This window comes from Pygocentrus nattereri, chromosome 7 (genome assembly GCF_015220715.1).
Source record: "Pygocentrus nattereri isolate fPygNat1 chromosome 7, fPygNat1.pri, whole genome shotgun sequence".
Lineage (NCBI taxonomy): Eukaryota > Metazoa > Chordata > Actinopteri > Characiformes > Serrasalmidae > Pygocentrus > Pygocentrus nattereri.
Window position 1 is genome coordinate 34,016,591 of NC_051217.1, and position 27,304 is coordinate 34,043,894.

The 27,304-nt window shown below is 39.2% G+C and overlaps 1 protein-coding gene across 3 annotated transcripts in view; it reads left to right on the plus strand.

Moving 5' to 3' along the window:
* The first annotated feature begins 551 nt into the window (after positions 1 to 551).
* Positions 552 to 27,304, plus strand: part of cntn5 (contactin 5) — a 356,151-nt gene continuing 329,398 nt past the window's right edge. For all 3 annotated transcript variants that reach the window (XM_017701954.2, XM_017701955.2, XM_037540216.1), the window contains exon 1: positions 552 to 1,091. The gene's annotated coding sequence lies outside the window, so the exon portion shown is untranslated. The remainder of the gene's footprint in view (positions 1,092 to 27,304) is intronic.

Genomic DNA, 27,304 nt, shown 5'->3' on the forward strand with positions numbered 1-27,304 from the left:
GATAAACAAATGAATGTACACATGAATGAATGGATGAGAGGAGGGATGGATGGATGGATGGATGGATGGATGGATGGATGGATGAATGAATGGCCTTAATACTGAAAGAAATAGGGAAATAACTAAAAACACAAGTGAAAGGGTAGGTGAATGAATGAATGGGTGGCTAAATGGATTAATTTATGAATGAATGGATGAATGAATGAACGAATGAACAGTCCAAAAAAATAAAGAAATAAACAGTGAGTAGATAAAAAAATACACCAAAACAATTAAGTATATAAACAAGTGAGGAAGGACGTAAACAAACTGATGAACTGATGATATATATATATATATATATATATATATATATATATATATATGGGTGGATTAATTCAATGCATGAATGATTGAATGAATGAATGAGTAGATGAATGAATGAATACGTGCATAAATAAAGTGGAATAAACACGGGCTAAATAAAGGGTGGATGAATGAATGAAACCCGACTGAGTGCGAGCCTCGTTATGCTCTTCATGTACTGATAAACAAACGTCTCCATTAGTCTCTGTTCTATTGCACGGCCTGGAACCTGCGAGGGAACTTGTTACCGTGATCGGGACGCGCGCGCGCCGCGTGCGTGGCTGAGGTGGCGCGAGCCTGCTGGAGCGGGAGCCGCCTCACCGAGCTCAGTGAGTGGCGCGAGAGCAGCGCGCGCCGCAGTGTGCCAACGCGAGAGACGAGACGACGGGGAGAGGAGCGGAGAGAGGAGCTGACCGAACGGACGGGCTACGTTACCTCGTGCCAGACGGGGGAAAAAGGGGGTCGCGTAAAAGGCGGGGGGCAGGTGAAGTCACCGCTACAGCAGGACCAAAAAAAAAAAAAGAAGAAGCAGAAAACAGCGACGCCTCGACTGAGAGGAACTGACGTGCTGCTCACTGTTAACGGCTGCTCGTCCTGTTCAAGCTCAGCGGCAGAGCCACTGGATTTCCAGCGCCTTTAGCCCGCCTGCGCCTCTCCATGCTCCCCGTTTGTGACTTTCCACAACCAGACAGTCTGTGAAGGCTGGAAAAACATCCGACCCGCGATTCCGAGCCGTTCTCCTTTCGGTAAGTGAGACTTTTCCCTCCGTTTCGCGCTGTTTGGTGTGCAGTAGTGGTGGAGAAGCTGGTCTATGAAGTCTGTGTGTTTCAGGCTGCTGTATGTTTGTGTGCTGTGGTGTTTTAGAGCCGTTTATCCGGGGGCTGATCTCAGAAGTGTCCGCGTTCGCTTCACCACCACAGCGCAGAGCACTGGCCACATATTTACTGCCTCCAAACGCCCGTCTTGTGTTAGGAAGGTGTTTCTTGCTCGGATGTGCTGTTAACGCTGTTGTTAACCGAGTAACCTGTGAGGTGGATGTTCAGGGTGTTCCAGCGGTAGAAAGTGGAAACTTTAAAGTTGGAGCTTGAACATTAGGCTGTGGGTATCGGACACATTCTCTGCTGAACTCTGACGGAGGTTTGCTTCGGTTTTCTTTGTCAAGAAAAGAAACTGGCTCATAACCACAGTGTTACCCAGCCTATTTTTTTGTGTTTGTTTGTATGTTGAAGGGGAATCCCACCATTTTTTCCCCAAATGTGTGAATAATCCAGGAGACCCAGAGTCATTCAGATTGATTTAGTAGGAAACTACAGAAACTTACAGCCTCGGATTTCTTTACAGTGGGGGTGATAGGAACCAGGGGTCAGGTTGTCTTCAACATAGAGCCATTTTACCTCACTATCATCAACTACCAGTGACCCTACACGTCTTTTACATGTACTGTTGATAGTAAATAGTATAGTAAATGGAAGTAAATATAAAAAACCCTGCAATGGATTAAAATAAATGGATTACAATGCAGTTGAAGCCAAAACCTTATCAAAAACACTGTGTCAGATATCAAGCAGCATTAACCGTTTTACGTGATAACTTTCATAAATGTGATGGAGCTTTCAGACGTCTGGTTCCTATCATTGCCACTGTGAGCTATGCCGACTTTCTCTTGAGCAGAGAGTCTCACACCAATTCACTCTTGAATGGTTGTGTTTACAGCTCAACTATTTAATTATACAGATTAAAAAAAAAATCAGATCAGTGGTTCCCCTTTAATATCGGTTACCACCCATCCCCAATTAACCTGTGAACTGAGGGTCTAACGTCTTACTTTGTTTTGAAGTGGAATAGTCTCTTATGGAGATGAGAGATTAGAAGAGGAGCCTGCTGTTTAAATAATAGGACAACAAGGCAATTCATCTTTACAGGATGAAGTGAGACACTTGTTTGTAAACAAGGTAAACTTCATGTGATTTATTGCCTTGCATGAGCAGGCGATGCCATACAGCTCAAATGAGCAAATCATGCTCTAATATAGTGTTTTGTAATGCTGGCTGTGTGCTTGGCTAGAATTGAATGGATCTCTGCTTGGACGTATTTGGCGTGTCTAAGGCACTAATGTGTCCAACTTGCAAATACGTCTTCTGGAGATGCCTTAATCCTCTTTCATTGAGTTGATTGGATCAAGTCCGAAGACTTTAGACCAGGCACGGTTTGCTTTTCACTTAAGAGGATGAGCGTGACATTGCAGTTGTCTTTTTTGGATGCCTGATGCTGCAAGAAGACCATCTGTCTAAAACATCAACTTTCTAGCAGAGGAGAACAGCGAGATTATGATTTTGTCATAATCGTCACGAGACTTCAAGCAGTTTTGGTGCATTGCCTCGGTCCCCGGAGACATAACACACCTTGAGGCATGTAGTGGGTAGTCAGTGTGTTCAGTCTTTGCAGGGAAAAATTCCAGAGTGTCAAAAACCAAGAAAGGAGGGTTTCTCGCAACAGCCGTGGCATGTTTTTGTACTTCCAACCATGGCAACCGGTTGCCATGCAACAGCAGCGTCCTGAAGATCCTAAGCAAGTTTTAACTGACAGTTACACAAGAGCGTTCCCGTCCTGTCCGTATCTAATTGCATTGCTTTGGATTTTGAGTAGTTATTATTTGAGTAATGACACAAAGGGAGGTGCACCGAAATAGGCCCATGACGGTATTGCATAGTCTTCACGTCCATATCTGCTGAAGCTGATACTAACAGAGAAATGTTTATCAAATCGATCAGAATTTGGGTTGCAAAAAAATAACATTCAGTAAAATTAATAAAATGCAGACGTTTTAGTGCAGAAGCTCAGTGCCACCTAAACGTACTTGCGATAAACGCCGGTTCGAAATATCGGACAAATCTAAACATCTGTCTGAGGTCAATATTATAAGCTACATTTTAAAATGAATATTAAATACTGCGCCCTGCGATGAACTGGCGACCTGTCCAGGGTGTATCCTGCCTTCCGCCCAAAGACTGCTGGGATAGGCTCCAGCACCCCCCGCGACCCTGATGCGGAAGCGGCTTAGAAAATGGATGGATGGATGGATTAAATACTGCTGTGATTCCAGTATCATCATGCATCCCCAAGTATTGTCATTTTTTTAAACCTATTTTGCCTATGCGCATTACATGGGGCATGATATTGGGTGTGGTTTCAAGTCCAATATGGAAAATTGATTGACTGAATTAAAAGGGTATATCCTACTTTTTTTGCATTTATTTTTTCTCTGAGGTCCACTTAAGAGGTTAGCATATGCCAAAAACAAAGAATACTCTACTTTTATAAGGCCATGTTTTAATCTTGCTTTATTTCTTTTAAATAGGCTGCTTTTGTTACTGTGCCTTTAGTCCTGTTATGTGTAAATGAGCTCGGTTCTGATTGGCTGCCAATCAGAAAAAAAACAAAAATTCATTGTTGGTTTTTATGAAAATCTTTGGAATGTTTAGTAATGTTTACATATAGCATCAAACGCTTTTATGAAAAAAATAAAATAAAATAAAAACCAGTGGTGGACAGTAACTAAGTAAATGTAATTCGTTTCTGTACTTAAGCACTTTTTTGTGTATCTGTACTTTTCTTAAGTTTTTCCATTTTGGGTGACTTTTTACTTTCACTCCACTACATTTTGAGAAATCTGTCATTCCTTTTGGTTTTTGCGTGTATAAAAACATAACATGTCAAAACAAAAGAAGCACATACGTCTACCTAAATGATGAACTAACCAATTTTGTGTAAATAGACCACAATATAGAAATATGTACACATAAGTCGTGACTGACGTGTTTCTTTTTTTCTGAATTCATGCAAACACTTTCATTTTATAGTAGATTAGTTTTGGTTAGTTTATGTTTATGAACAGAGACCTACAGATCAACACAATAGGAAAACTTATTTGTGAACCTGAGTTTAAAGCCAGTTTTTATTCAACTTGTAACTAATTTACAAAGTAATCTTAAACTGAAACTTTGCTTGTTTGTAAAAAGTGATTTCAGAGCCACTCGGGTCTACCTGATGGAAACTGTTTGCCTTCAGCATTTTGTGTCTCACAATCATATCATTTTAATAGAGATCAGTGTCAGATTAATGACATTCTATTAAAAGACTGGTTTACCAAGAGAGACACTGGAGGATTTTCACTTTAAAGAGTTCATGAAGCGAATCTTGTTACAAAAATGATAACAGGACATCAGAGTCATAATTAATCTTTTAGTACTTTTACTTTCAGTACTTAAGTACATTTGAAAGCAAATACGTTTGTACTTCTACTCAAGTGGAGTTCTAAAGGGAGGAACTTCTACTTTTACTGGAGTAATATTTTACCTTGAGTATCTCTACTTTTACTCAAGTACATGATTTTTGTACTTGTCCACCACTGATAAAAACTGAGGAAAATCCATTTGGTGTTTTTTGTTTATTTAGCCAGCTTGTTGCATTTCCAGTTTGGACAGTCATATAAACACTTCTATCCAGTGTAGAGTACATAGCCAATTATTTGTTCTTCTGAAAGCAGAACTTTTGGTTCACAAAACCAAGGTCTGTAACTAATTGATAATTTAGAGAAACAACAAAGTTTTGGGAGGACTTGATGTATTTCAAGTGAACTGCTGTTCGGAGGATGGGAGGTTCATTAGCTCTGATAGGGAACAGAAAGTTCCAGTGAAACTTCATCTGCTATGAGCTTTATAAAAAAATAAAACATCTCTTATCTTCAGCGTTTCTGCTATAATAAGTCTTGGATCACATTTATAAGTATGAAAGCTTTAATATTGGAAAAATTGCTTTATTACTTCCATTCTTTGTATTAACCAACTTTAATATCCAACTCTTTCTCTAGTGGCGTGCTACCGCCATGGTTATGCCCTTGATATATGTAACTGTGGTGTGCAGATTCAGTTTGGAGATTCAGTTTAACTCTAGATTTGCATTTCCATTTTAATTCAAATTTTACTTTCGTCAGGCAGCCTTGAGTGAAGACATAACGCTGACTGCTCCAGCACGAGACCAATCATCCTGCCTTCCACAGCCTTTTTAGTTGCATGAGCCCATGTGTCAGCAAGGTCACAGCATTTCATGCTTAGATGTTCATATTGTAAGTCTGAAGCAAAAAGGATGCACGCTTAATGAATGCTGGGGCTTCACTTTCACACTTGTTGTTAACACATTGGAATGTGGTGATGGCTCCATTTCGTCCATCTGACCTATGTGCGTAGTTACTAAGCAACACCTTTGACATGCTGCCGCTGGGTCAGATGTTCACTCAAGAGTTTCAGCACCAGAGATGCTCGATATGAACCCTGTATGTGAAGCCCAGCTTGAAATGAGAGCCTCTTTCCTCCATGTTTCTTTGCTTTTCGTGCCTGCATTTCAGAGTTTAAAGCATTTACCTTAAAGGAAGTGTAGGCAGAGTCTGCTGAGAGTTTGCTGACATCAAAACCTGACAGCAGCTACTGCATGTGAGGAGGTCACAAAAGAGTTGAGGTTTATGGTAGTTTGAGAGGCTTTTTGCTTGTAATGAATGGATCGGAGGTTTATATTAGGCAGTTTTCTTTCTCCACTGGCGTGAGAGAAAGAAATGATGTGTGAAACATCAAAAGTCTGCCTATTGGACCTAAAGGGCCTGTAACATGCAATTTTTGTTTGATGAAGTATGTGAATATGGTTAAAATGTCTAAATATACAATTTAGTCCCCAGTCTTATAGCTCTGATATGGAAGTTAAGCTGCAAAACCAGCTAATTTTGAATGAATTGTTCTTGTAATGTAACTAAAACCATTTGAAATGCATTTACAGATATCCCTTCAGTTTAGCTCCAGCCCTTCAGGTTGAAGATATAAGAAGTGTTTCAGCTCTGCCTGCTTTCTGAATGAAGTACAGAGCAGGGGTTATTCACGTATTGCTTCTGTTGGAACAGACTTGCATCATATCATTTTTCAGTTTTTGACATAATTTGAAAACGCCTGTTGCTCTTTACATTATGTGTCAGTTTCATGATGAATGGTCCAAAAGAAACGGCCCAAAAAATGACTGAATAAGTTCAGGTTCCATTGACTTACATTAAAAGTAAAGTAGGTTATTTCCTTCTCTAAAGTTCTCATTTTGTAGATACATCAGTGACATAAGTCTGAAAGACACACTAAGTAAACCAGCATGTTTAATTTTAAGGGATGAGCAGATGTTGGAAAATGATTATGTAAAAGTAAACTGTGATGTTTTGAGCACATAAACCGACATGAAGGTTGTAAACGCTTCCCCCTCAGTGAAAAAAATGAAATGCAAGAGGATGTTTTCCAAACCTGAGAACAGTCTGGAAAAGGTAATCTTTAACATGGTAAATGGAAATTGAATGGGTTTACTACTTCTTAAAAGATAAAAGCAATTTCTTTTTCTTTTTTTTTTGTTTCCCAAGGATCCTGTACTAGGGCCACAAATCGATCTTGATAAATAAAATGTAAAGTATGTGTTTGAACATTTCATGTTGTATCATCTTTATAATTAATGATGCCATTAACAGCTGTTGTTGTAACATCTTTATTAATGTGCTGCATGTGTGTGTGCGCGTGTGTGTGTGTGTGTGTGTGTGTGTGTTAATGGGTATGTAAATAAAGAAAATGCAGTAAAACAATAATAATGTATGGAGCTCTTGGACTCAGCGTTTGCATTTTTGTTCGGCTTTATCTTGGCGAATGAGGGCAGCTTTGCAAATTGCTTTCTAGTATTTACACCCACTGTCCTCCTCCTTCTGCATGTTTTAATGAAACATAAACCAGCCATGGCCATTATGCTCTGCTTACCCATGGGCCCAGGGCTCTGAAGTATTAGAATGCTGAGGACCAATTTGAATTGAGCCCGAAGGAAAGATTTAGATACCACTCTGTTTTTACTCTCCTGCCAACTTCAGTGGAACGAGCAAAGCTAAATGTGAACTCAAGTAATTTATCGAAACGTATAGATTTCAGTGATTCATTTCTTGTGTGCTGCCTGAAATGGATTGTTTTATTTTGTAATGCAGTATATGCTGAGTGATTATCTTTGGTCCTGTACTCTCTCTTTCTCTCATACACACATGCACACTGTGCAATTTTAAAGATGCATAGTTTCCTATTTGAGTAACTGTGCTCAGGTATTTAATGCTGGCAAATACTCAGATCATGCATAACATTATGAGCACCTCCTTATTTCTAGGCTCATTGTCCAGTTTATCAGCTCCACTTATGATATAGGTGCACTTTGTAGTTCTGATTAACAGACTGTAGTCCATCTGTTTCTCTACATACTTTGGTAGCCCCCTTTTACCCTGTTCTTCAGTGGTCAGGACCCCTATGGACCCTCACAGGGCAGGTACTATTTGAGTGGCACTGCATTCTCAGCACTACAGAAACACTGATGGGGTGTGTGTGTGGGTGGTGTGTTAGTGTGTGTTGCACTGGTCTGAGTGGATAAGACACAGCAGTGCTGCTGGAGTTTTTAAACACCTCAGTGTCACTGCTGGACTGAGAATAGTCCACCAACCAAAAATATCCAGCCATCAGTGTCTTATGACCTCTGATGAAGGACTAGAGGATGACCAACACAAACTGTGCAGCAGCAGATGAGCTATCATCTCTGACTTTACATCTACAAGGTGGGCTGACAAGGTAGGAGTGTCTAATAGAGTGGACAGTGAGTGGACACAGTTTTTAAAAACTCCAACAGCACTGCTGTGTCTGTTCCACTCAGGATAAGCTAGGATAAGGATGTCGTACTGCGGTACAGATCAGCCTGATGTGCCAATTATGTCCTTCTTTAATTAAAATATCTAATTCTGTATCGTAGTAACAATGGATATTACCTGCAATACTCTGCATTTCTCCACCTCGCCTTTTATACTGGATGCTCTGACTGGAATTTTGATTTTAATTTTCATCACACTGTGACATTTTACCCTGTGAGGCCACATTCCATGTTTATCATGTACACAGGCCTCCACTTTGGCTTTTGTCGTTCACAAGTCATTGCCCCGAAACTACATTTTGTCTTGCAGTTTTAAAGGTTATTGACATGAGCCAACAGGCCTGGGATCAGGACTAATTGAAAGCGACAAATGCAGCGAAGAAGCCCCGGAGAAAGCTGAGCCCAAATGTGTCCACACTCCGAGGACAAACTGGATGGGAAGTCAAAGCCTTTTTTTCCCTGAGATAATATAATGGGACCTCTGGGAGTTTCCACCAAGAGATCCAGGACTAATAAAACGAAAAATGGACACAAATGTCCTCAGGATCTCTTCATGCTGAGCCTTGAGTAAACATGGAGGATGGCTTATCCACAGGGTTGGCATGAATATTGCGTGGTGACAACTATTTCAGAGCGAGATGTCAGATTAGAATGAAATCTCAGATCTCTTACATAAAATCTTCAGTAATATTCAAAGATGAGTTGGTTGCTTTCTGTACAAGCTGTTTATGGTGACCAGTACAGATGCATGTATGCAGCACCAAATAAAGTAGTCCATTGCATGTTTTGCTGTTGTCCTTTTATCCCCAAAATGGTAACGTTACAGGAGAAGGAAAAAACATACATTCTTTTTAATGTAAGTCAATGAAACCAGATTTTTTTTCCCATTTCTTTTGGTCCATTCTTCATAAAATTTACACACAATGTAAAGGCCAACAGGCATTTGCAATTTATGTCAAAAACTGAAAAAACAAAAATGAGGATACAAGGATTTCTTCCATCAGCAGCGATTTTCAAGTTGTGCATATGCACGTATGCATACTGTATGTGTGTCTGTGCATATTAGTGATAAGTAATAAGGTTTATCACAATATTTGATACACCAAGCATGAAAAAACGTCTAGGGGGAAACTACAGGCATGGTGCCTCTTAGGCATTGAAAAAACAGGATTAAGGCAGTTGAGACTGGACTTCTGTGGCATTGCATAAAGTGTCCTTACGGAAGACAGAAATACCCAAAATGTATGACTACACATTACTGACAGAATCTCTCTCTCTCTCTCTCTCTCTCTCTCTCTCTCTCTCTCTCTCTCTCTCTCTCTCTCATCTGAGTAGTAAAATCTCTAAGGGTGGTGAAATATACTTGTTTTCAGTGCTTCTACAAAACATGGAAAGAGATCTAATTTTATCTCAGATAGATAGATAGATAGATAAACAGACACACAGATAGACAGATAAACAGACACAGATAGATAGATAGATAGATAGATAGATAGATAGATAGATAGATAGATAGATAGATAGATAGATAGATCACTTTAGTAATCCCAGAGTGAAAATCTTCTATTGCAGCAGCACAAAACACAATAAAAAGCAAAACAAGGGCAAAATGAACGGGAGCAAAGTTTTGTCTTACAGTATTTACAGACCCGCAACCCTGACAGAGAAGCGGCTTAGAAAATGGGTGGATGGATGGATGGATGGAGTATTTACAGATACATAAATAGAAAGCAAAGATGAATAATAGAATAAAGTAAAATAATAAGCATATTAAAAACAATAAAAATAATGTTGCAGTACAAAAGTAATAAGTAAATTGCATAAAATACTATGCAGTTGACAGTGCAGTGGTGCACATCTGTGCCAGTGAAGGAACCACTGACTGTGTACTGTAAACCATAACCAGTGTTAACCAGTGGCATTATGACATTTACAGATGCATGAATATGGAGCATGTATAAATGTATAATCAGAGTGGCAGTGCACCTGGTAATAGTACCAAATATGTACTGTTACCAGTATTAGGGAAAATATTGCAAAAATATCTGTAGAGATGAGCATAACAATGTGTTGTATGCTCCCTATTTGTATGTGTGTGTGTGTGTGTGTGTGTGTGTGTGTGTGTGTGTGTGTGTGTGTGTGTGTTTGAGAGAGAGAGAGAGAGAGAGAGAGAGAGAGAATTTTAAAGAGAAAGAGATTTTACAATTCTACAGGAGTGCAGACCATCCAGGCAAATGACTGCTAATATTTTAGCATATAGTCCATGAGAGAACTATGATTTCCATAATGCCTGAGAGCGTTTACGAGCCGCGTTCAGTGCTGAGTGCGCATAGCTGCTTAGTAATGGACTTTTGAGTGTTGGGGGCTGTTGAGTGGAGTAGAATCTTCCCCTGGCCACCCTTGCTGTGCCCGGAGGCTGTTCTTATTGTTGTGCCTCATTTAGAAAGGAAGCCCACTGGTCTTTTAGAAAATGCGTAGGAAGACAAACATCCCTCCGGAACCCTCTGACAAGTTAATTTGTATAATTACTTGTAAGTGTCTGCTTTGTGGAAATTGACTTAATGTAGCACATTTTGTACTGCTGTGTGGTTTGGACTTGCCACTTAACTCAGAGTATCAAGCATTTCAGTGCATTACACCCTGGTCAAGAGAGGTTTTAAGTGTCCGTGTTCTTGCACTATGAATTTTGAGCTCCTTTGCGGCTGCGCTTGACGGCCAGATAGGCAGAATAATGATTGATTGCATTGTTGGGTAAAGATAAACATTTAAAAGAAGTGGAAAGCTGGAATATTCCACCCTTTTTTTCCTTAAACAGGGCAAGAAAGGGATAGCCAAGCTGAGTTACTCTAGTACTGCATTAACTCAAGTACTTTTGATTGTTATAATTTTATTTGTTTGTTTCTTCATGTTCCTTCATTATGCTACTGAGCATTTTCACATTTTCCAAAATAGTAATAATGATTCTCAGTTATTTGAACTTGGAGTTAATGACTAGTGCTAAAATAAATGCTTAAATGAAAGAGTTTTTTAAGGAACCGTGTTGTTTTTATATTTTCTGCTGTTAGGCTAGACAACTGTAACTGTTGTTGCAGAGCAGGTGGATATTGATAACACTTAATGAATGAATGAATGTCTGTAATGAAAAGAGCAGAGGGGCTGTCAGCTGAGGCCTTAGCCGGCTGTTCAGTGAAATCAGGTAAAAAAAACAAAACAAATGAATAATAATAATAATAATAATAATAATAATTGTCTCCAACCCATAAAAGTTGTAGATGCACATAGCCTAGCAGCTAAACATGCAGCTTACTCTACTAATTTACCTTATATTGGTATAACATGTGCTTATGGTAAGCATTTACAAAAGTTGTCTTCTCAGAAAAAGTCATCCATCTGATGCTTATTAAGCAGACTATAAATAAACTGCTGTTCCTTTTATTTATGGTCACCAATGACTTGTTCTTATTCATGTTTGATATCTATATGTCTATATATTTATCTGTCTTGAAAGATGTGTAGAGGAAGAGCTCTTCATGAAGAATTAGCATTTTTTTGAAATCGGTGAAAATTCCGATGTCAAATTTGACAGACAGTCAAAAATAACGCACATCAAACACATATGACGGCGAGGCCTCATATCCCCACAATACATTTGAATGAAGTGTTTGTGTGCAGGCTTTGCTTCCCAAAGCCAAATCACTCAATTTTTTCCCCATTTTATTCCAGTGCTAAACATTTTAGTGTATTGCTGGTATGCATATTATCTGCAAATAGCTACCTGCTGTCTCTTCCCTTCTTTTCACTAGTGCAGGGTTATGCGATGCCTGCAAGAAAATGTGCTAAAGATATTCATTGGATACTCCAGATTGAATTGTATTCCTCTTCAGTGTCGCAGTGTCATAAAGGCCTGGATGCTTTGGATAGCTCCCGACCAAGACACTCGATCTCACCTTGAAAAAGTGAGATAAATGCTCTCCAAATAATTAAAATCCAGACTCCACCAAATCTGACTCTGTTCGTTCCGAGGCTAGATGGGCATGCTCTTGTACTCTCGACGTATATGTTATATGATCACAGACTGAGGGCATTCAGTCTGACTTAACCTGTACTACACGCATTCTAAGAGCAATTAAAAAATACATACACCGATCAGGCATAAGATTATGAGCACCTCCTTTTTTCTACGCTCATTGTCCATTTTATCAGCTCCGCTTACTATATAGGTGCACTTTGTAGTTCTACAGTTACAGACTGTAGTCCATCTGTTTCTCTGGATACTTTGTTAGCCCCCTTTTACGCTGTTCTTCAGTGGGCAGGACCCCCATGGACCCTGACAGAGCAGGTACTATTTGGGTGGTGGATCTTTCTGTATATATATTCAAACACTGCAGCTAATTATTAATTTCAAAAATATTTAAAAGGAGTACAATGAGAAGAAATTATATAGATCAGTATTCCCTGAAGAGGTGAGATCTGGCTTGTGACTGGATAAATTCATTGCATTGTTGCACAATGTTGCTTCTAGGCAACAAACACAGTATTTCTGCAAGTTCTCAAAAAAATTTATACTAAATGTTGAAAAAAGTTTAAATGTGCCCATTAAGATCATAACCAAGTACATTGACTTATTCAAACTCTCCCCTTTATTGTTATTGTTGTCTTTAAATATATATAATGTTTTTGAGAAGTGAGGAAAATGAGTTTGTTGCCCTTAAGCAACATTGTGCAATAGAGAGTTAATTGTTTCTGACTTAGAGGTACATCTAATGTCATGCCGAAATGATGTGCCCATGTTTTAACCACAGAAGCATAAAAATCCAGATGTAAAGGTGGACGTCTTGATTTGTTTTGCTTACAAACTCTAATGCCTCACACCACAACACATGCATATCTAATTGATGCCTTTTGTTTACAGCAGCCTTGAAGTCTAATCAGTTTTAATTATTTTTAACTGGTCACCATTGAGGCCTGCCAGCATGGGGTAAATTATGTGCGGTAGCAATCAGCTAGCGAGGCAAAGACACGTTAGCATTTCCACTGAGGCTTCGTTTTAAAGGAGAGAACACAGAGGGCTTTGAGCAGACACCTGGAAAGGGAGAAAATTGTGGATTTCAGCTAAATCTGAGATTAGGAGTAGATTTAACAGAGTGAGCTGACAGAGGTGTTTACAGGGCAGCTCCAGGAGCAGGAGATAAGTGCATTTAGAGCTAGTCCCAATGAGAGATTTAAGAGATCTATGTCTGAAGAGAGAACATTGCGCTGCTGGGTACCGTCGTCTCGCAAATAGAATTTTTCATTAGCGATTGTCTGCTGTGGAAATTTCAGGATGAGAAGAAAGTATGCTAATATAACCAACCCCAGCAATAAGTGTCTTCAAGAAAAACTAGTATACAGATTTTTATTGTTGTGGTCTAGTTAAGGTTCACATTCACTACCTCTCAGAATGTCTTTATTATGTTCATCTAGGCTTGCCGTGCCCTGAGCTCTCTCTGTGTTGTTTTTCAGGCACTTGGTGAAGCGAGAGAGTGCGGCGCGTTTCTATGGTGAAAAAAAACATGCCCAGTAGTGAAATGGGTGAGATGGTGATGCTGATGATGGTGTGCACTGACCCTGAGGGACGGACAGAGGATTTTTCAGACCTCTCTCCAGTCTCCTGATTTCACATGACAGAGGAAGAGCCTCGTTTGACCAGGCTGTGCTAAAGGTCCGCTTTTCTCAAATGTTTTTTTTTAACAAGCGCATGGAAAGCGAGACGGAGGGGCAGCAATTAGGGGCTTTGCTGTGGCGGAGGAGTCAAATGGTGGGCTGAAAAGGAGAAGCGGAACTCCAACTGCCCTAGGGGTTGGTGGGAACGAGGGGAAAAACACTAACTGGATGACTGACCACCTTCAAACCAACTTTGTGACCTGTGTTTTGGGCTTGTTTCAGCTCAGTTACTTTATTTAAAAAAAAATGTTGGTGATTTGCCTGATGGGTGCACCCATTTATGGGGCTGGGCGATTAAGCATTTATATATTTAAATTGCAGTTTGTTAGAGTGTAATTTTAAAATTGCAACAGTTGCAATTTCAGTTCAGTCCTACATTATTCAGTGTTGTCTTTGACCTAATAACAGAGCTTGTGAACTGTCAGTCTTGAAAACTCAATTTAGCATTCAAGCTTGAGGAGAAAGACATGGAGCTTAGTTTTTAGAAAATAATCACATTTAAATCTCAGTTGCAATATTGGTCAGAAAAAAAAAATTCAAAGCATTTTTGAACACAGCAAAAAACACTGCCATATTTTAGTATGTTAATGTTTCCATTTTCAGTTTATTAGAGCATTCAACATTATAACAGTGCAATATCTTATAATTATACACCAGCCACAATCACATATGTTAGCCTTGAGCTCACATACGCATATAAGAACTGCGCTTTTCCTATGTGCCCTTGATTTTGAAATAAAGAGGGAGCAATAGTTTTAGGGGAGTGAGGATCTGTTCTCATTGTGGACCTGCTTGTCTACTTGATGAAGTACAGTCAGTATTAAAATAAGCTTAAAATATTCAGCATGTTTAATGAATAGTTTGGTACCTGTGAGTTTGAATTGAGAAGTTGATATTCATCAGTACGGTATATACTGTATTGGTTGACTCCTAAACTGCACAATATAGACAAAAACATGTATTGTTAGATACTGCCGTTGTAATGCACTTTGCAATATATTACATATTACATATATAATATTATATAAACAGCAGCACGGCAATGATTATACATAACTAAAGATGAACCTAAATTATTTGCATTTGTCGTATCACACAAATGCCTTGATTCATCAAAACACCCACAGAAACACTAGTTTCAAAAGCATTTAAGCTCACAACACATTAACGATTTGTTAACAGTCACGTTTGTATATATAAGAAAGAAAGCCTCGTATCTCCAACATGGTAACATTACAGGAGAAGGAAAAAACCTACATCACTTTTAATGTAAGTCAATTGAACCAGTAATTTTGGGTCGTTTCATTTGGTCTATTCATCATGAAATTTACATACAGTGTAAAAAATGGTAACTTTCACATTGTCAAAAACTGTAAAACGTCAAAAATGGATATATGAAGATACAAGATTTTCTTCCGACAACAGTACTATATATATATATATATATATGTATATATATATATATATATATATATATATACACACATATATATATATATATATACATATATATATATATATTTGCAGTATCACTGTTTCATAAGCCAATAATGTGGTAATGATTAACAAACAGTATATTATGCAGCAATAGTTTTACTGCAGACCCATTGGATGTTTTAGAGAGGAGATCAATGTTGTTTCAGACTAGTAATAGAAGACAAAGGCGCTTGCGTGTCCAGAAGCTTTGTGTTCTGATTTTTTTTTTTTATGAGAGTGATGGATTTAACTATGTGATCAAATCCTGATAGATGCTATAATGACAGTTGAGTTGCTGTCTCGAGAGACTGTGTGATTGGAGCTGATATGCGCTGGGACACAGAGAAATCGTGTCACTATAGGTAGGTAAATATCAATTTTGTCAAAACTGTGCACGGGAGAGTAGCAGATATCCCATGAGGGATGTAACAATAGGAGCAAATATCCTCTAGCTTGTGTATTTTACACTCTCTCGCATCCCACTGGCCCAGAAACAGGCCCTTACATACATATATCCAGTTTATTCATGCCAGAGATCCCACAGTTAACAATGTGAATTCAAGTCAAGTCAGATAAACACAGCCGAAATGTTATGTGGTAATGGGGGCACTTGTGTTGTGCCCCTCTATTGCAGTATGGAATTTGGGCATTTTTCTCAGTTTTCCCGGTTCACCTCATCTGCTTTCCGTGACACTGGAGTCAGGTGACTGTCAAAATTAGAAATTATGTTCTGACCTCATAATGAAAAGCTAATGAACTCTGTGTTGGGCTTTCATGTAATCTCAAGCTCACAAGCAATAATCCTCTTATCAAGCTTATGAATATCAAATGGCTTCTTAAACTCATGTAAAGCACGTCTTCTGACACAAGCACCCTGTCGACTGATAAACTTAATTACTTTTTGTCTGCTGAAAGGGGAGCTCTTGTGTAACCTGTGCCATCGCCCACTTCAGTTTGACTTTAGAGGAGCTTGGCTACTTTCCCCTGAACTTCCCCGGCATGTACTAGAGTCGCACAGCGTATCAGAATTTCTTTTGCAATACTGTAATGTGTCAAACAGTTCAGTACTATTTGAACTTTGAATACTTTCAGTATTCAAATTTAATTTCTTAAAGAATTATTCTCAAAAATGCCACAGAGTTTTTTAAGACCACAGAGGAGTCACCTTTGCTTTACCAGGGCACCTTTCAATTTTCTAAATATCTTTACAATATTTTGTAAATTAGCTGTATGAGCGGAAAGAACCTTTTAAAGTTCAAAGAACGTCCACATACTGTAAAGGTTGTTTACTATTGAAACTATTTATTTTTTTCTGGTTCCATTTAAGAATTATTACTTGTTAATGTCTATTAACAACTCTGTGGGTAGCCAAATAGGTATAAATGTGGCCATTTGTTTATATACAAATGAAGTAATGTTAATTAAGCTGCAGAAATTGTTAAATTTCTCTGTGCTAAATCCAAGAATGTTTGTTCAAATGAAGTAAAATCCTTTTATTTTTTTTCCCATAGTATCATTATCAGTATTGTTCATTGACAAGTGTGATACTACATGTGGTATCAGTAACCAAAAAAAAAAGTCTAGGATGCACCAATGTGGGAATTGTGGAATAACACTGACATCCAATATTTCTGATGTGTATATCTGCTGAAGCCAGTACTGACAGACCTGTCAAATTAGGTTAATGTTCTGAGTGAAAATAAGTTCATATCACATTTTAATGCACAATTACTGTTTAATTCATAAATATTATATATTGAAAAAATAAATATAAACATAAAATATGGCCTATGCCAAATTCAGAAAATAAACTATAATTATGCACTAAAGTTTGCAGAAAAAAATGTTACAGTTTGTTCTCTGTAGTGGATGTAAACTTGTACAAAAATGTGTACAAAAAAAAAAGTATATTATGCTTCTGCAAACAACTGTAAGCATTTCTAAAATCTAGAAATTGTCACATTCATTTGTTTATGGCTACAAATGCAGTAAAATTAATGAAATGCAGTTATTGTATCTAGTAGCCTAAACGTTCTTATAATAAATACCTCATCAAATACCTTTTATTATTTGAAACACTGATGTTGAAATATTGATGTTGATATGTTGATGTTGATATGTACTGATACTGATGACTGTAATATTATTGTGCATCACTGATCATGACAGCCCTAGTACCCAATTTCTCACTAAGCACGATTAGTTTAAGCCTTTTCTCAAGCTACTGTTAGCTCATACTGTGCACTGCATATAATTTTGGGCCATCAAACATTCTTGCCAAAAGATGGCTAAAAATGATATTTTCTGTTTTGAAATAAATGTCCTGTGTTTTCTCCTAATGCACAATCAGCAGTCAACAAATTTCTTTTTTATTTCGCGAATGGACAAATTTATTTTGGTTAATAAAAACTGGCTGAAAAACAACTATTTGGTTGTAAATAAATGGCAAATGTAACTGGCAATAAAAATGGCCATGCCCACTAAATAGGCCTTACACAGAGTTAAAACAGACAATTTTACAACTCATTTCAGTGGTGATGAAAATTAAAATAGGCTTCGTTTCCTTGACTCTTCTGCACCGGTCATTGCTGACACAATAAAACATGACACCAGACTGCATCAATTAAATATGGGCTTTGATTATTTGTTTTCAGATGTGTATTGTTGGTTTAGAAAAAGGCTTAAATCATCACACAGCCTGAGAATAGAGCAGTACAGTGATGTACTATAGTGCTGGCTAACCCAGCACCAGGGTGAGATGCTGCTCCCTCAGGGCTACATTCACATATTGTTGTGTCAGTGTTGGGGAACCAGCCCCCACCCACTCCACAGGGGAGGTGCTGGGGGACAAACTTGAGCACTGGTGTCACCGGGGCCTCCGGGACAGAGTCTCGGCTAGTCAGCTTCAGTGGCCTCCTGCTGATATCGTTCAGGAGCATGTGTGGTCTTTTCCCTGACCCCGCTCATCCCTTTTCCTGGCCATTGCACGCACAGGTGCCGGGGTACAGCAGCAGGAGCAGGTGAGCAATAAAGAGCTTTTGGCTGAGATGTTTGTAATGAACAGTCAGCTTTGATGTCCCCCTCTCTGTCTCTCTCTCTCTCTCTCTCTCTCTCTGTCTTTCTCTCTCTCATTCTTTCACTTTCTCTCTCCGGAGCATTTATGTGCATCTCCCACTGCAGGGCACAGAGAACAAAACAATAATGCTTTCCACCCGCTGCCACGAGTGCACAAAAATAACTCAGTTAGAGCGTGCGCTGATTCAAGTGGATGCCGCGCGGCTTCTCTGTAACCTTCTGTAGCGAGGCAGGGATTTTCGCTCTCCCTCATGCTCACTGTTGTTGTTGTCTTAGGATTAGAACAGATCAGAAAGGCACAGGAAGTAAAAAAGCTGTACATTCGCTTACTTGTGACTTACATAGCACATAGCATTACGCTAGACTGCTTTTCCCCCACATGAACAAGTCCTTTCCTACCAGTAGTACAGTGACATACACATGCTGTGTTTTATAGTATGATTGTTGTCAGAATGTGAATCACTGGTACAGTATATCATGATACTTAAGCCACAATACAATTCTATTGAGGTTTTTACAAATCTGTGATATTTTATAGTATTGCAATGTGACACATTAAATATATATTGCAACTGGCTCCAAAAGAAGACTGAACTGTTAATATAATGCATTATAAGTAATGTTAATAACATGTTATACTGTCAGAGCCAAAGAAGTCAGTCCCAGCTTGGATAGCTTAAAGTAAAGACAAACACAAAGTTTATTTATGGGATTTCCTGTATTTTATTTCTCAGCGCTGTTGCTGTTAGGGCTGCATCTTCAGGGCTTCAGTCCTGAATATTCTCCAAACAGGCTATCCAGCATAGAATTACTGCTACTGTGTGCTTTTCTTGACCAGAGCTCTCACTTTAAACACTACATCACATCACAGCAAACCAAGTACCCATCAAGTTCCTCCCCTGAAAGGAAGATTTAGTACAGTATGCTTCAATTTACTTAGAGTGGACAAATATAACTTAGGGGCTCTTATAATTTATGAACAGTGCTTATAATGCATTATGTTAACAATTCATAATGCGTAGCATGGCTATAACGTAATGCATTTTTATAAATATTTATAGCCTTTTTTGATGCCTTATGAATGCATTGAAACCCCTGATTTCTTTCAATCTAACACCCTATAAATTCACATCCTCACCTTCTGTTCCTGTGACATGTTCCTTTGTCCTAGTAAAGCTATGAAGCTGCCCAGAACTCCAGCCCAAGTCCTCATAGTTCTCTCCCTCCCTCAATCTTCCCTCATGCTACCACCACCATGTTGAAGGCAGGGTCTGAACTTACTAACTGCATGGAAACACAGGGGAGCAATCGTAATTTAGAAATAAAAAGCATTATGGCACCTTGAATTGAAATCAAATTGCCTAGAAATTCACACCCCTGTTAATAAGGCATCTCAGTGCATCTTGTGGTCAAAGAAAACTAAAGATTTTGGCATCTTGTTAGTCTGGCAATGGGGTTAATATGACTAAATAATATGTATTTAATGTGTAACTTTCTGTAGTCTCTGTGTGCCAATACTGAGGTTTTACCTCAAATATCATGATTGTGTTCTATCAGTTTTTTTCTCCCACCCCAAATTACTATGATGAAATGTTACTGTATATGACTTGACTCACTGTGCCATGAGGTGGATTAAAGTGTGCTCTAAATGAGAGCTACACACCTCACAGAAGTGGATTAAAGAGAATAATCTCTTTGGATAGGAAACTCCTCGACACACGCTTACAGGGTGAAGTTACATGAAGAATGGATTAATGCACCAAAGCATGTAATCGAAGTTCAGACTACAGCCAACATTGGTAATGTGGACTTAGTAAATCTTCTTTTAGATCAGGGGTCTTCAGGAAGGTCCAGTTAGAGAAAGTATCCTCAAGTGAAGGTACTAACATCATGTGACATTTACAATGCATGTGATTGTTCTGTGAGTCTCCCAGGGTCGCTAAAGCTACCATAAAGGCTGGAAAAGCTACACCAATTAAAACAAGACCACCCTGTCAAAATTCAATTATTACCCATAGTTTACCAGTTATAGGCCCAGGTCCACATAGGAAAGCGTCTGGGTCCGGACTCGGACTGCAGTGACCTCTGTTTTAGATCTTACTGTATCTTTGTTGCAGTATTTGCAACACTTCACTTTGCATTTCACTTTGCTTTGAATTTTATGAAAAAAAGACAGGTGCCACATTATATTCCTATTATTTTTCCTAGTTTTTATGGTATTATTTTGCACTGATATTTTGGGGGAATTTGAAAAAGAGATATTCTAAAAACGGTGGTTCAGCTACTTCATAGTCGTTCCAAGGGGGTGAGAAATGTAGCATTCATCAAGGTGAATCTGTAAGGTTTAGTGTTATAATTGTATTCTAGTACTGCCAACCTTCTAAAAGCTTTGTTTTTAGCAGAATATCTTATACAAGGAGGTTTGCTTCCATCCAATCAACCATGTCCACCAAGTAAATATCTTGTAATTCTCCTCATATATGCTGCCAGTGGGGACAGTTATCCATAAGCATGGCTTTAGCTTCTATTGATATGCTGATGATACACGACTGTATACATCGGCCAAACCAGATGATAGCTGGCAACTTAATAAGACTAAGGATTTTGTAAAAGACATCAAAGACTGAACATTAAATGTCTTCCTCCTACTTGATGTAAAGGCTGCTGTACTTGTTAAATCAGGAGGGTTTTGCATCAAAGGCAGCTTGGCATCCCTGTTGTTTCTGATCTGTCATTAGATGCACATAGAGATAACGTTATTAGAACATTCGTTAGCTTTGTTTGCAATGTCGAGGAACTACTTTGTGCCTTTATCATCTCTATGCTGAACTTGTGTACTGTCATATTGTGTGGATGTTCCTGGATGTCCCAGTAGGTGCATAAAAAAGCTTTACTTGATCTAGAAAGCAGCATGAACGAGTCCTCACTAGAGCCAGTATGTTAGCTCTCTTGGCTGCTCTCTTGATTACAAAATACTGCAGTTGGCGCATAAAGCTCTAAAGCCATGTTCACACGGTGTTAAAATCCGATCTATGCCTTGATGGTTCACACTCGTTTAGGTGATTCAAATCTGTCAATGTGAAAGAACTGGCATCCTGAAATGACCCACGTGCGCATATCCTATTCAGTAACGTCATGTGAATGAATCACGTGCATCATCAGCACAAACTATTGAGCAAAAGTAGCTTTGCTGAGAAGACAATTTACTCTGAACAGCTCTCAGCTTTATTATTAGAGTGAGACGAAGGAGAAAAAGGTGAGACAAGCTGCTTTTCCACTGTTTACAGCCTTTAACCTGTGTTCAGCGCTGCGGCCATTGTGGCACACTCGCTGTGGAAAAAAGCATATGAATTCCGATCTGAGCGTCACATTTAGGTTGCATGGCCACAAATTACCAGTGGCACAAATCAGATTTTTTGTGACTCAGATCTGATGTTTTCAGGGCTATGTGGACACAAATCTGATCTTTTCAAATTCGACCTGAGTCATCTCCTTATGTGGTCCTAGATCGGATATGTATCCGATTTGTGGCTGTGCGACCTTAATGTGACGATCGGAATTCATGTGCTTTTTCTCTGCCTCCCTCTAATAATGAAGCTGAGAGCTGATCAGTTTATTATCTTCTCCACGAAGCTCGTTCTGCTTGTTAATTTCTGATGATGATGCACGTGATTCAGTCACGTGACGTTACTGAGTAGGATGTGCGTGTGTGGGTTATTTCAGGGCGTTGGTTCGTTCACTTTAAGATTTGAGTCATTGAACCATCATGTTAGAGAGATCCGATCTGAGCAAAAAATCGTATTTGAGCAACGAGGCTTGTAATGTGCACCTAGCTAAAGTGCCTACACAGCCCTGAAAGATCTGAGTCACATCAGGGCAAAAAATCTGATTTGTGCCACTTCAGCCTGGTAATGTGAACGTAGCTCAGACGATCTTACCCCACAGCATTTGAATGAACTCACTACCGTTTACTCAACTACTCCATTCCATGCACTCATCTACTACATAATTTACTCCATTCAGCACACGTCTACTCCTTTCACAGGAGGCAGGCTTTTTTCAGTACCTAGCATTCTGAAAATTTCAGTAGGGACAGAATTTGTCCTGCAGCACCCCTCCTCCTTCTGCTAAGATACCCAATAACCTTCCTGTTCCTGTTCAGGAGTTTCGGCTTTTAAGTCAGGGCTGAAAACCTACTTGTTTAGTGAGGCAGAAAATGGCCTCCCTCCTCAGATAGAGACAGTTCTGAGGGTTCATGGACATACAGAGTTAAGGTCAACTGAGATGTTGGACATCCCACTACTCTAATGGACTCAGACAGAGTTTGTTCATAGTGAAATGTAAGCGCTCAGGGTGACCTCAATGGATGAGTAATGCCACAAAATAATTGTCACACTGTATTCTTGATCAGAAGTCTGAATTTTCTATATTATTACCACCGGTTGACAATCAACCCCATTAATTACAACAGCTTAGGAATGACATTACCTGTATGCTTTTTTTCATAATTAACTGATTAAATATCCATCCATCCATTTTCTAAGCCGCTTCTCCGTCAGGGTCACGGGGGGATGCTGGAGCCTATCCCAGCAGTCTTCGGGCGGAAGGCAGTATACACCCTGGACAGGTCGCCAGTCCATCGCAGGGCAGACAGACAGACACAGACAGCCACTCACACACTCACACACTCACACCTAGGGGCAATTTAGCATGTCCAATTGGCCTGACTGCATGTCTTTGGACTGTGAGAGGAAACCGGAGAACCCGGAGGGAACCCACGCAGACATGGGGAGAACATGCAAACTCCACACAGAGAGGACCCTGGCCACCCGGCCGGGGAATCGAACCCAGGCCCTCCTCGCTGTGAGGCGACAGCGCTACCCACCACGCCACCGTGCCGCCCCCTGATTAAATATAAATCATTAGAAAGTAGCACACCTTCTTTCAGTGTAGCATTATTTATCAGTCATTGACGATTTCTAATTACATCACCTTATCTGCTAGTGTTCAGGCAATCGTGGCTGTGCTGCCTTTTGTTTTGTTTTTTTTTCTCCATTATGTTAACTAAAGCTAGCCTAGGCTACATCCATCAGGTAATATATACTGTGTGCTCTAAACATAACTAACAATCTGCTGTGTCTTCTTGCTGAGATGTATGTGGGATCCTGATGAGATATATGAGGCTCTTGTAGGATCTTGCACTGGTTCCTTCTGTCCTTTGAGCCTTATAACCAACCGTCATTAGTTGGCAATTACTTGTTAACCAGCAAGCCTAAAATTGAGCACTCAGCCCTTTAAAAATTCAACTATAAAATAGATAGTTCCAGTTTTGGATCCTGATTGGCTGAGCCACATTTGAAGCCATTGTAAAATATTGATATACACAAACTTTTGAGTGAATTCTGTATTAATGCACCAAGATAATAAAAAATGTTCCTTGTATGGATCATGGAACATAGTAATAATGGGGAGCAGGCAACAGTATGTGTATAAAGTGTATATACAGCCTGAAACTGTATTGAATGTATCCTGGCTTTGTTAAAAATGAGGGACTGTAATGTTTATGAGTATATTGCAAAAAGTGAGGTTCTGTATTCGGAAGTTCTAAAGATGTATTCATCACTTATTACTAGCACATATTTTTACAAGGCTATTACACGGGCTAGCTTAGAGAGATGAATGGATGGGTGGATGGATGGATGGATGGATAGATAGATTAAATTTTATTGTCATTGCTTAGTACAAGTATAAGGCAACGAAATGCAGTTAGCATCTACCAGAAGAGATAATAGTAGCAATAGTGCAAAACAGGCAGTGCAAATGTGCAATAACAGGCATAAATATGACGTGTCTATGAAATATATAACTATATGAACAACATACAAAATTATAAATATATCTATAAATGATATACATGTGTATATAACATAATATTATAAATACAATATACACTACATTGCCAAAAGTATTCACTCATCTGCCTTCACACGCATGTGAACTTGAGTGACATCCCATTCTTAATCCATAAGGTTTAATATGATGTCGGCCCACCCTTTGCAACTATAACAGCTTCAACACTTCTGGGAAGGCTTTCCACAAGGTTTAGGAGTGTGTTTATGGGAATTTTTTACTGTTCTTCCAGAAGTGTATTTGCAAGGTCAGACACTGATGTTGGCTGAGAAGACCTGGCTCACAGTCTCCGCACTAATTCATCCCAAAGGTTCTATCAGGTTGAGGTCAGGACTCTGTACAGGCCAGTCAAGATCTTCCACACCAAACACATTCATCCATGTCTTTAAGGACCTTACTTTGCGCACTGGCGCACTGTTCTTGAGCTAATCTGAAGGCCACATCAAGTTTGGAGATCTGTAGCAACAGATTCTGTAGAAAGTTGATGACTTCTGCGCACTATGCACCTCAGCTTCCTCTGACCACGTGCTGCCATTTTATGTGACCTACCACTTCATGGCTGTCATTCCCAAACGCTTCCACTTTGTTTTAATACCAGCTGACAGTTCACTGTGGAATATTTAGTCATGAGGAGGTTTCACGAATGGATTTGTTGCACAGGTGGCATCCTATCAAGGTACCACGCTGGAATTCACTGAGCTCCTGAGAGTGACCCATTCTTTCACAAATGTTTGTAGAAGCAGTCTGCAGGCCTAGATGCTTGGTTTTATATACACCTGTGGCCATGGAAGTGATTGGAACACCTGAATTCAATGATTTGGATGGGTGAGTGAATACTTTTGGCAATATAGTATATGTAAGTGTGTCGTATTCTATATACAGTGACTAGTCTGTTGTATGGAAATGCAACAAATAATAAACAAATATTGTGTGTAACATACAAGTATGAGTATTAGTGGAGTCATGAGTGTCTGTGGGGTCAGCTGCACCTGAGCCGACTGGTTCTGGTCTTTTTGGTGCCTCACACTCTCTCTGAAGTATGGGAACGTTTTATTTGGTGGAAATGAAATAAAATTAACTTTGTCGGTTCATGGTTAATCGATTAATTATTTACATCTTTTCTTTGGAGCCATTTGCATGTGCCATTCAGCACCCTGCCATGGTGAACAGCCGTATGTAATATATTAGATACTTATTTCTTTGAAATGTTTCATGATGCGTAATGACTGCTAAGCTTCGCATGAGTTTTACTTGCCTAGTGCTCATACCAAACTTCTCACATACCATGTTCTTTTATCTAACCTCTGGTTCTTATACACTGGCTTATCTCATGGATCTTCCCTTGTCCAGTTTTCTGGCCCTTGCCCCTCTCGCCTTTTGTTTATTTTGAAATGTTCTAACCAAATAAAATTGAGCTGAATTTAGTTTAGTTCAGGAGTTTAAAAGGGAGCGTATGCCTCTACTGCATGCAGTATGAGAGAAATTTTAAAAAATAATCATGATTCACTTTTCTTGCATAAAATGGACCTAATTATGAAATGTAAAAAAAAAAAAAAAAAAAAAAATAATAATAATGTGTGTTGGGCTCATTTTGGGGTACGCGCAACAGTGGGAAGAAATTATATAGAGCCGTGTTCCCTGAAGTGGCTTGTGCCTGATCAAATCTGTTCCACAATGATTCTTCTAGGCAACAAACATATTTCTGCTAATTCTCATAACAAAAAAGATATTGAATGTTAAAAAAGAGGTATAAAGTGCCCACTAAAAGATAGTATGATCAGGAATGTGCTTTTTATTGACATACTCAAACTGTTCCCTTTATTGTTAATCATGTCTTTGTCTTTAAATATGGAAAATGTCATTATAAAGTGAGGAAAATGAGTTTGTTGCCCTGAGGCAACATTGTGCAATAGAGGGTTAAAGAATAGACAAGTTTAGATGTAGAAGCATGGAGATCTCTCAATCTCATTTGATTCAGTCACTTGCCCCATATATACCTTCCTCATTTCTGTAAACAGTGACCTAATTGGCTGAACTACAGTACGCTCCCTGGTGGTGATTATAGGAATCAAAGAGTGACGTTCCTGTTTACTCTGCTCTCTGATAACTGTATTCTGGCACTTGCTCTTTGTATTGGGCATAGAAAAAAAGAAGATCACTGATTGATAAAGGATTTGGGAGTTTAGAGGCCTTAACTGTTATTGGTTTTACAGATGGGGTTGGGTTGAATGGCAGTGGTCCTAAGGCCAGGATAAACAATAAATAACAGAGAGCATGAAGGACAATTCTGCTGTGCCCCCCGTCCCAAAGGAAATGAGACGGACTCACAAGAGCCAGTTTAGACCAACACAGCAAGGCATTATTAGTACAAATCATTTTGATGAAAGATGGCCAAAGCCGCACAAAACCCAGTGGAACAATTTTTCTGATCAGCACCTTCCAGCCATGGAGAATACAGAGAAATCATATCCACCCTAGCAGAAGTATCCATGGCAACATGTGTACTGAGAACTGGGAATCGGGGAACTCTTGTCATGTCAAGGCCATGGCCCTGGTGCCCCAACTGACAACAGGTTTTTTACTGATATTTTCACCTGCCAGCGCAGGAAAAAAGACTCTGCAGATACATTGAAAACTCCAAAAAGATCATGTCTATTCTGTCCAGGTGGAAGTAAGAAGTAAGTACATGTATATGATTTCTGACATCCCAGCCTTGTTTATTGTTACTTGCATTTTTTTTTATGTATTTTTATAAGCGCCAGCTGCCCTTTACATTTCATGAACGTTTCAGTGTCATTTCATGAAAATGGTGCAACATTACTTGGAATAACATCTCATTAACCCTGCAAGAGTGAAAGGGAAGGTTTACAAGACAGTAGTGCGTCCTGCTATGATGTATGGTTTGGAGACTGTGGCTCTGTCTAAAAGACAGGAGGCTGAGCTGGAGGTGGCGGAGATGAAGATGCTGAGATTTTCGTTGGGAGTGACACGGATGGACAAGATTAGAAATGAGCAGATCAGAGGGACAGTGAAGGTGGAGCAGTTTGGA